Below are 10,337 nucleotides of genomic sequence, written 5' to 3' on the forward strand. Positions count from 1 at the left end.
AGAAATTGTAAGTGCATAGTATAACTTTGAAAAATAATTTGTTAAAGTGACAAGGATGGTTTATCGTATGATTAACGTTACTGTGGTTGGTCTTTTTGGGATGTGGTAGCTCTCTACGTATTATTGTTATTGCTTACTGGCGTTTTTATGCCAGTAGGCTGGTTACTCTGTTACGTGAAGTGGTTTGCAAATGTGGTGTTTGTATGTGTTTCCACTTTACATTGCTTTGGGTGTTCGGAGTATCTTATTCAATTGTGTACGTCTTTCACATGTATGCTGAATAATAGTTATTCAAGGTTAACTTTCGTATGTGTGCACAACTTCAAATAAATTCAGCAAAACAGATTTCATGTGATGTACAGATACGGTTTCAGCTCTATTAAAATGCAGTACTCACATTAAATATGCAGTTCTGGAGCGAATAAAACTAGAAGTGATGCTTTGATATTGGACACTGGCGATTACATCTTTCCAGCGATTTGGCCTATACTGCATTCTGAAAACTACAGTTTTAAAGTTTTTGTATGATCTAATTTTAGGGCAAATATTTTCACTCTTGCACCCCAAATATTATGAAATTTTTAATTTATTCCCTACCGAATTTTGGAGATATGATTTGTGCAAGTGCTCTAGAAGACAATATCATATAGTTGATTTGCTTTATTAAAAGCTACACTCAATCTGAAATAATACTGCCGCCACTTGTTCATCCTTTCTCAAATCCAGTGGGGAAGTATTCAAAGAGCAGTGAAGTTTATAGTACTAGAATCTGATTGTACCTGATGCTAATATTGCATTAATATTCACCGTTTTTGGAACAAAAAAAGCTGCTGTGAAACCACAAATCTACCTTTCATTAAATAAATTATACTTGTTTACTCACACACAGATTTTATCCATTCATCATATAATAGAAACACGTGCTTTGACCGCGTAAATTAACCATTATGTGCTCATAACCTCATTGGCAAAACCTTTATATACCGAAGTTACCAATGGAGCATAATAAACCATTGTATTGTATTGAACTGGGGACCTAGAAACGACAGAGAGGCTTCATGCCCGCCATAGCCCTCGGTGGTTCACAACCCTACAACAGGCAACAGCAGTCCATTCACGCCACCGCCGCCCCACAGCGAACCCAGGGTTATTATATGGTTCAGCCCCCAGTGGACCCCCCCCCCCCCCCCCTGGGAACATCTCACACCAGACAAGTGTAACCCCAAATGTTTGTGTGGTAGAGTAATGGTTGTGTGTGTGTATGTGGAGACAGTGTTTGCCGAACAATCACCGACATAGTGTAACTGAGGATAAATAAGGCGAACGAGCCCGCATTCGCTGAGGGAGATGGAAAACCGCCTTATATGCCATCCACAGACTGGCAGGCACACAGGACATCGACACTAATCTGCCGGGCGGATTTGTGCTGGTGACCGGTATGCCTTCCCGCCCGGAAAGCAGTGTGTTAGACCACACGGCTAACTGGGTAGGCATTTATAAACCATACTCTGAACAACATGTTTTGTTGAGATCCTTAGAGCTATGTATTGTTGAACCTACATATTTTCGTAATAAATGGGTATTTTGTAAAACATACCTCGTAATTTCAGTAACTGATGACAGAAGGTACAGTACTGGATACATTCTTTTCGAGACAGATGTAGCTTGATTGGCAACTTTTAATAGCAAATGCCACATTGATGCGCTCGTCTCCAAACACAAAGGGAGCGGTGGTATCCATCCCACCCTAAAACGAACTGTGCCTGATTCACAGCTAGTTGTAAATGCTTTTCACTAAAACTTACATCTTAAGATAATTATTAAGTCGTTTATCTGGATTACTGTTGTGTAGATGTGGTTAACTTCTGTAGAATCAATTACATGCACTCCAGTTAGGCTTAACATCACACATGTGGCTATTCCATATTGTGGATGGTGGATAGCTTAGACAAATGTATAACCAGATATTCGTCCTCTACGCTGAAGATCTTGCTCATCTGTGGTATGTGTTTCTTGAATGTTGACAACATCAATATTAAGTTCATGCAGTTGTTTCTGTAGATACATTTGGCGGAGCTTATGCCTTCAATATTAAGCTGCATAATATGAACTAGGAGTTTCTCGTCTCTTGTTGGATGATCCTGAAAAGGACGGTTATTAGTTACGTTTCCAGACATATTGTATATCACCTATTACGCTGTTGCTCGTTTAGCACCACCCATGGGTCACGTGTAGGGCAATTTAGCCGTGCATGACACTGTCTGGCGACAGGGACTGATCTACAAGCTACTGCAAGTTGTACCAAGTCGAGAAATTGTGGATCTAATATCCAGAATGCTTAGTGAAAAGCAATCTGAAGTGTTCATAGAAAGCTCTAAAAGCCACAAATGGAAACTAAATAATGGACTACCACAGGGGTCTGTTTTAGCCCCATCACTACTCAATTTATACATTAATGATTTACCAACCACAACATCAACTAAATTCATCTACGCTAATGACATCGCACTGGTAGCACAGAGCAGTAATTTCGAAGATGGTGAACGAATTCTTACTGAGGATCTGGAGATGATGTCAGCTTTCTTTAACACCTGGAGAATGATTCCAAGCACATCAAAAACTGAAGTCTCTTGTTTCCAACTAGCGAATCATGCTGCTCAATGGACAAATGTTGAGATACAATCCTTTCCCAAAATATCCCAGAATCACTCTAGATAGAACCCTGAGCTACAAAGAGCACATCACCAAGCTTTGTCATAAAGTTGCTGCAAGGAACAACGTACTACATAAGCTCAGTGGTACCACCTGGGGAACCTCTGCTGACTGTCTGCGTTTAATTGGCATCAGTCTTGTGTACTCTGTTGCCAAGTAATGTACACCTGTCTGGTTGGAAAGTGTACATGTGAAGAAGGTAGACACAAAACTGAATGACACAATGGGCAGCATTACTGGTTCCATCAAATCAACTCCATGCCACTGGTTATCTGCATTGAGTCACAACGCTTCACCTCACTTAAGGCGGAAACAACCTCTGCTGAGGGAGGCAAGAAAATCTCTACATCACCCTCTCTACCACTGCACGAGGAATTCTGTCATCCACCACAGCAACGATTGCGATCAAGAAGACCAGCAAATGTTACTGCGAGACAACTCATCGCAGATGGTTTTGCCCTAAATGAAAGCTGGAAGCATGAATGGTTAACAAAAACAGTGGGAACAAGAGCCCATTACCTTGATCCCACAAAGAAACCAAAAGGTTTTGACCTACTGAGGAACATCTGGTGCCGCCTCAACAGGTTAAGGACTGGACATCTTTGTTGTAGCTACTTCAGGTACAAACGGGGCTGGATCACTTCACCAATGTGTGAATGTAATCAAGAAGAGCAGACAATGGAACATCTAGTCCAACGATGTCCACTTCATTCATACCCTGGAATTCCCGACGACTTGTTCACTCTCATGCCCAGCTTAATTAATTGGTTGAAAAACATAGACTTTAGGGTTTAATCTTGTCTTATTGTAATATATTGATTATTCCTTGTTACTGTAGTGTTATCTTGAAGCTGTGAGAAAGGAGGCCAGGCACTCCAAGGCGCGGTAGCAGAGACGATGCTGAGGGCAGACAAAACTAGGAGAGATATTGCTACATAAAGTAAACCGTAAGGGGAGTACCTTGCGAAAATACAGACGCCCCAGACGCGGTCCCAGGGCGTTAGTTATTCTTCAAGGAATTAACATGTAACTTCATGTGTCGTCTAGACGCTGTGGTAGCTTGCCACCGTAGAACTTTGTAACTAACAGGCACATAGTAGTGTATAATTCCAGCCTTGTGAACAGCAACGTCAGTAGGCTGACAAGGGTTAGAAAGAGAGCGAGAACGCCAAAAAACTGTTGACCTAGCAGTCCCTACTCCGGAGAGCCCGAGGGTCGGGGCTAAATGACGTATGACGATAATGTTGGAAGCCTTATTTGGCAGAGCAGTTACGTTTTGCTTTCAGCTGAACAATGTTGATACCAAATACAGACTTACTTAGTGCAACTGCATTAACATCCCTGCTTTAGGAGCAGTAGAGGGGACCTCACTAAAACCGCGCTTGGAAGGCGCCTGTCAGAGACCTGCGGGATTGGCTGGGTGGTTTTAAGTGAGAAAAACAGTGCCCCCAAGCGACTCTTTAAAAACCCATAGATTCCACATTTTGGAGGAGATCTCAGTAGACGATCTGGGCGCCGAATCCGCGTCCGTCTACTCCAGCCTCGGTCCAGCTCTGTGTATGTCTGCTCTCTCACTTTGAGTGCCTCAGTGAACAGTGTCACATTCAGTATGTTTTGTTTTGCAACTAAGTTGTTGCCTTAAGATGCTGCTAGTGTTTGCTACTGTGGTTAGCATCCACTCCTGGCACTTGTGCACTGGCTTCTGTTGTAACAATGTTATTCATGCTTTTTCTAACCCTAGCCTCCAGTGTATTAGTCCTGTGTGGAATAAACAACTATTTCAAAACCCTGTTTGTCCAAGAGTCTCCACAATGAGTTCCCTACCAAGTCTCACCACCTGCATTTCTAATAAATGCGTGTGCCAGTGTTGGCTCAGATAGAAGAAAACAGTCAAATGCCTTCACTGTGAATTGTCCCTATGCCTTCTGCACTGTACTGTTCGGGAGCGCAGAGTGACCAGTAACTCCTTTTCTCCCTCTCCCACTAGTGTCAGGACACGACATTATATCACGTGTATACTGTATAAAATCATTTCTCTTATATCAACTGTATATTGTATAAAATCACCATACGATTAAATAAAATACGTCTTAAATACGTGACTACTGTGAATATTTTACGAGCTACTTTAGTTCAAACATATTTAGACAACTTTATGATAGAGATATCGAAAGTTACCTGATGTTGACGCGGTAAATTTAATTCAAAGTTGAAGACGACGCCGTTCGGAAAATATTCCTTTTCATCACCAAGCCCGCTTCATTGCATGCCATTTGGCTCTTTTATTAAAAAATCTAATGCACATGAGTTTTCGTTCTTATGTACAAATAAATGAATTTCTTTTCGACTGCGGAAAGTCTTGAGTGTATTAGTGCTGCTAATGATTCCTCACTGGTTTGCAACGTGAAATATTTGCTCCATGAAAAGACACTCATATTATTTCATAATCTGGTATTGTAGCAAACCAATAAAGTGATGGAGACGTAAACACACATTGACACTTACCGAGTCTTGTTTAGTTGTTGGTTTTGCGTCTACGTGGCTTTTTGCTGTTGTAGTTCCTAATGTACTCTCGATGTTTTTGCGCTTGTATGCGATGTATCCTGCCAAGTATTTTAAGGCACCGTGAGTAACATCTTTACTGGAGCTCGTTAATCACTAAGATCACTATCTCGAAACAAATCGCTTTCACCTGATGTATCGTCACTTGATATGTCTGCCACTTTGTGGCACAACTCATGAGAAATAAAAGTCTCTAATTCGCTCACTGTTTCTTATGCAGAAGTTTGCTCTTTGTACTGTGCAGTGGTAGGCACTAACGTATATTTGTTGCACAGTCAGTCAGCACTGGTAGGCGAGTTCTAGTTTAAACCTCGGAAGGCGTCAGATTATTATAAAGCCACGAATTATAGACAAGAAATTTTTGAGACTACCTTGAATTCGTCCGAGACTCACCGCAGGTTGTCCCAGCATTTTTCACATCTGTGAAATGTCTAAAAACTGCATTTATTGATATAACGAATCCGTTTTGAAACGGAACGAGAATGTTTCTTTTCCTACTCACATATTCGAGCAAATTTCTAGAACCACCTCAGGGAATTTTCTTGACTTCTGAGGTTGTAACCATGATTCCTGGTCTTGGATGTATCTCGACTACAACACATCAAAAACGTCGCTTATCAATTCGATGGAGCTTACTTCGCGATCTTTGTGGTGGACGAATCTCAGCTTGTAGAGTGTTATACGAAAATAGCTGTCCAGCCATTCTAACATTCCGAAGTACAAGTCCACTCACATTTGTGTGAGCTTCCGATTAGCGATAGCTGATCGAAAGATCACTTGTTTGATGATGAAGAGATCTATTAGTCTTTGTAAATACGGTACTGTCGGACGAGGTGATGCTGGTCAGCTTACTTAGGTTCTGACAAATATTACTTTAACAATAATCCATTATTAACAGTGTAAAAGTATATTTCATATATTTTTTCTGCAATATACTCAGTTTGCGAAAAGATTAAAGCAGTGTAAGAAGTGAACATTATCGCACCGCGGATTCCTCCCTACTTGTTTATTAAACTTGTGGCTGTTTTCATTTTAGGTTAAAGAGACAGGTGCATTCGTTGGTCCCTGAACAGTGACATATCCAGGAGTATCAAATCCAACCACGCATTTGGAGGCCCTATGAACAGTGTTTTCCTTGCTTTATTTAGCTTCTTTTCAAGCTGTTGCTTTTGTGGACTAATGAGTCGCTCGCTGGTGGAAGCAGCAGTGGTTAACTTAATCATTAGTCAATTGTTTTTCCGATAATAAGCTGCAAGAGGAGTGTGGACATTCATCATATTACATTTTTCGAAAATGTTACCCTAATACGCCGCATGCCCATTACACAGGGACAGCGTGTCAAAGTTTTATTGGTCAAAAAATGGCGACTAAAACCATAGTTTGGTGACCTCAGAGCCCTTGTAATGACCCCAGAAACCTTGCCATGTGTTCACTATACCAGTCAGAACTAAATTTACGCCTCAGACATGATATTACGTGAATATTTTATGTGCAAAAGTATGGTGATGTTGAAACTGTGGATTCGGAATATGATGTCGAATAAGTTTCAAGGTTCTCCATGAAAGTCATGTGTAAAAATTTCGTCGATTTGCCGTGAACAGAAATTATAGAAGTGGCCATCTGCACAACTGGTACTTTTAGTATCCAATAACCATGGTTTTTCGTGGTTTTCTCAGGAATCACCAATGAACAAATGGTGCTTTTATAATCCTAGATCACAAAGCCTGTTGCTAGTACATAAACACTAATCTTCGTAAATTTTACGAGTTTTTACTATTTTCATAAAAACACACCACAATAAAATGAAGATATAACAAAAATAGTATAATTCAAAACAAAAACATCTTTTTAAGTATTTTCTTGCACTTTTAGTTTTTGTTTCATTTACAGCAGTTTGTGCAGATTCGTTCGATGTTCTTTGCAGCAAGCACGACGATATTCTCTGTAAAAACGTATTCTCTTGGAAATCTGTTGGCTTTCTGCTGCTTATTATTGTGAGTATGGATAACCCAAACATTCACACACCCAATATTTATGATGCCATAAAATACACATAGTGGCCATCTTCTGGTTTTCCAACTACATGAATAGGTGCTACACATCTGGTCCAGCACATCTACTCCAACTCTGGTGGCATTGTAGTTTCTTACTGATAGGGGACTGATCGTGAGCATGTGACAGCAGGACTACCATTTTATTAGGTTTTGCTTTGTATGAAACCAGGTTTTTTTTTCTTTATCAGAGCAAAACATAGAGCTATCTACATTCCTGTTTTTCGTGGACAGTAGATCAGGCGATGTTTCGGGTCTGTTGGAGCGAATAGTTCCAACCAGTGACAGTTTATCCTTCAAAAGATCATGTGCCAGTTTCACTAAGGTAAACCAGTTGTCCACTGTGATGTTTCTATTTGACCCTCAAAGAATCTTGGTCTTTTCCTTTACATAAAATTCGCCGGGAGGCATTCCATAAGTCTCTGTGCATTTCCCTAAATAAGGAGACGCGTCGATCATGTACTCTATTTTGGTGTCATAGGCCATTACTATTTTGATCCCATTTTTAGTTGGTTTACTTGTGATATACATGCGGAAAGAACATCGTCCACAGAAACCCAACAGTTGCTCATCTACGGTAACAAATGGGCCTGCCTTTATAACGGGTTCTACAGTTATGAACAAAATGTTCCCAAATTTTGCCTATTGGTGCGAAATAACAGTTTTCTCTTCTAGCTTGACGAGTTTCTTCGTCATCAGATCTCAAGCATGAGACTAAAAATTCGAATGTTCAGTACTCATTGTGGGTTTGTACAGAAAATAGCATAAATCTGTATTGAACATTTCTCCTACAGACAGATGATTGGTTTTCAAAGCTGCTGTTATTACGAAGTTCCCAAGAAGAGTTTTTTTATATCTGCTATGCAGGTTTGGCTTTGTGTGTGTGTGTGTGTGTGTGTTGGTTGTTTTGTATATTGATATCCTATCTAGCCATTATAGTGTTTACCATCCCAGCCATGAAAAACAAAGAAAATATCTCCTGAAGAATATTCACTGTCTTGGCCTGTCAATTGGGCGCCTGAATGAAGTGGATAATGGTCCTGCTTGGCATGCGACACCTTGAACGGCTGGCAGATATTGCGGACTAGCGGTAATTGAAAAAAAAATGAAATGATCGTATGGCATTGTTGGCCGAGAGGCCCCATGCGGGGAAGTTCGGCCGCCATATTGCAAGTCCTTTTTAGTAGACGCCACTTCGGCGACTTGCGAGTCAATGATGATGAAAGACACACAACACCCAGTCATCACGAGGCAGAGAAAATCCCTGACCCCGCCGGGAATCGAACCCGGGACCCCAGTGCAGGAAGCGAGAACGCTACCACAAGACCACGAGCTGCAGACAGCGGTAATTGTTCTTACCTTTTAGAACCTTTCTTGGTGGCAACACAATATTTGTTCTTGTTGATGTTGGGGAAATTCTGTCATTGTCTACACTTTCAGATGGGGATTCGTTAGAATTTTCAGATTCAAGCTGCTTCTGTTTCCATCCATTTTTGTCCAAGTACGAGATTGCCTCTGGGACTGCTTCGATTCATGTCAGTATTTGGCTCTAGGATATCTTCACGATCAGAATATGTCATTGCTATTTCATCAATCTCTACATTATGAATTTCTTGGCTGGAACTAGAATCACTGTCAGATCTGTTTTCATCTATTTCTTCTTCAAGCATTTTCATAAGCTTTTCTTAAAAATCGGGTGCGTCTCCATGCTGAATACTCATCTAAAATAATATAAAGTAAAAATTCAAATACTTGTCGACACATATTATGCACACCATACTAACACATATACTTATTCAACCAATATTTTTGCTTGAAATAGTTCCTGCTTTTGCACTTACCTTATGTAATTGTGGGTACATACACACAAACCCTAGTAAAATTTACGACACAGCACTCAATACCGCTGAATCAAACAAATGAATTCCGACAATGCATACTCACTGAACAATCGCTACGGAAGCTAGAATGATGTATAGCAGTGTGGCGCGGAAAACGTAACAGATAAAGCAATGTTACCAGTCATGCATCGTCAAAGTGATGAGACTCATCCTAGACTCACATAATGCAAAAGAACCAACCGGTTTTGTCAATTTGCCTGGGCTGGAGGGAGTGCTTACCATTTAAATTTTGACCATTTACTGTAGGAAACCCATAGATGACCATTCTTCCGATAGGAATACAAATGATCACTAGGCCAAGGACTATCCAAAACACTTGTCCCATTCTCTCTGTGATCAATAGAACCTGCGATATGATCGCTTCAAAAGTGTACCTTTGTATTCGAGTTTTTGGCATATATTGGTACTGGTGCCGTGTAATGTTGTGCATGGACTGACTCTCCCCCCTATAGTTTACAACAAACGTTATGGTATTCATCAATCCTGCTATTGACAACATTTCTACAGGCACATCGAGACTATAAAACAATATGTGTACTGTAACTAGGCCTACTTGAATTTAAAGTATAAGACAAATGATTAAAAAAGGAATTGATGACTAATAAACGTAAAGCGAGTTGTACTAGCACATTAGAAAATTGTATGCAACCCACTTTGTGTCAGTGAAAACTATAGTATATTAAATAAAATAATATGCAGTTCCCAGTAAAAGCGTTTCAAAACAAGTTTAAAGAATTGTTAGGTGTATCAACTAAAACTACTGCTAAACATTGCAGATTCTAATCCATAGCAGAACTTCTCGACGCTGTGGCGTTTTTAATACTGTCTGAAATCACTAGACAAATTTCTGATGTGTGGCGGAGTCAAGGAGAGTGCCCGACTGCAGTGCCAACACACATGATGGACCACTACGATCAGTCACTCATGTGTGGGGCCTTTAAACTCATTAAATTGGGAATTTGTTTCTCTTTGTCACAGCCAATCGCATGATAGAATGACTTGTTTTGGAGGCAGGTACAAAAAGATCACATTTGTTTTAGGTATAGATAGAATGGTACTGACGATTATTGGTCTGGATATTATGAATTATAAAGTTGGTTACAGTTTTTTT

Source organism: Schistocerca nitens, chromosome 7, assembly GCF_023898315.1.
Source record: "Schistocerca nitens isolate TAMUIC-IGC-003100 chromosome 7, iqSchNite1.1, whole genome shotgun sequence".
NCBI classification, from domain to species: domain Eukaryota; kingdom Metazoa; phylum Arthropoda; class Insecta; order Orthoptera; family Acrididae; genus Schistocerca; species Schistocerca nitens.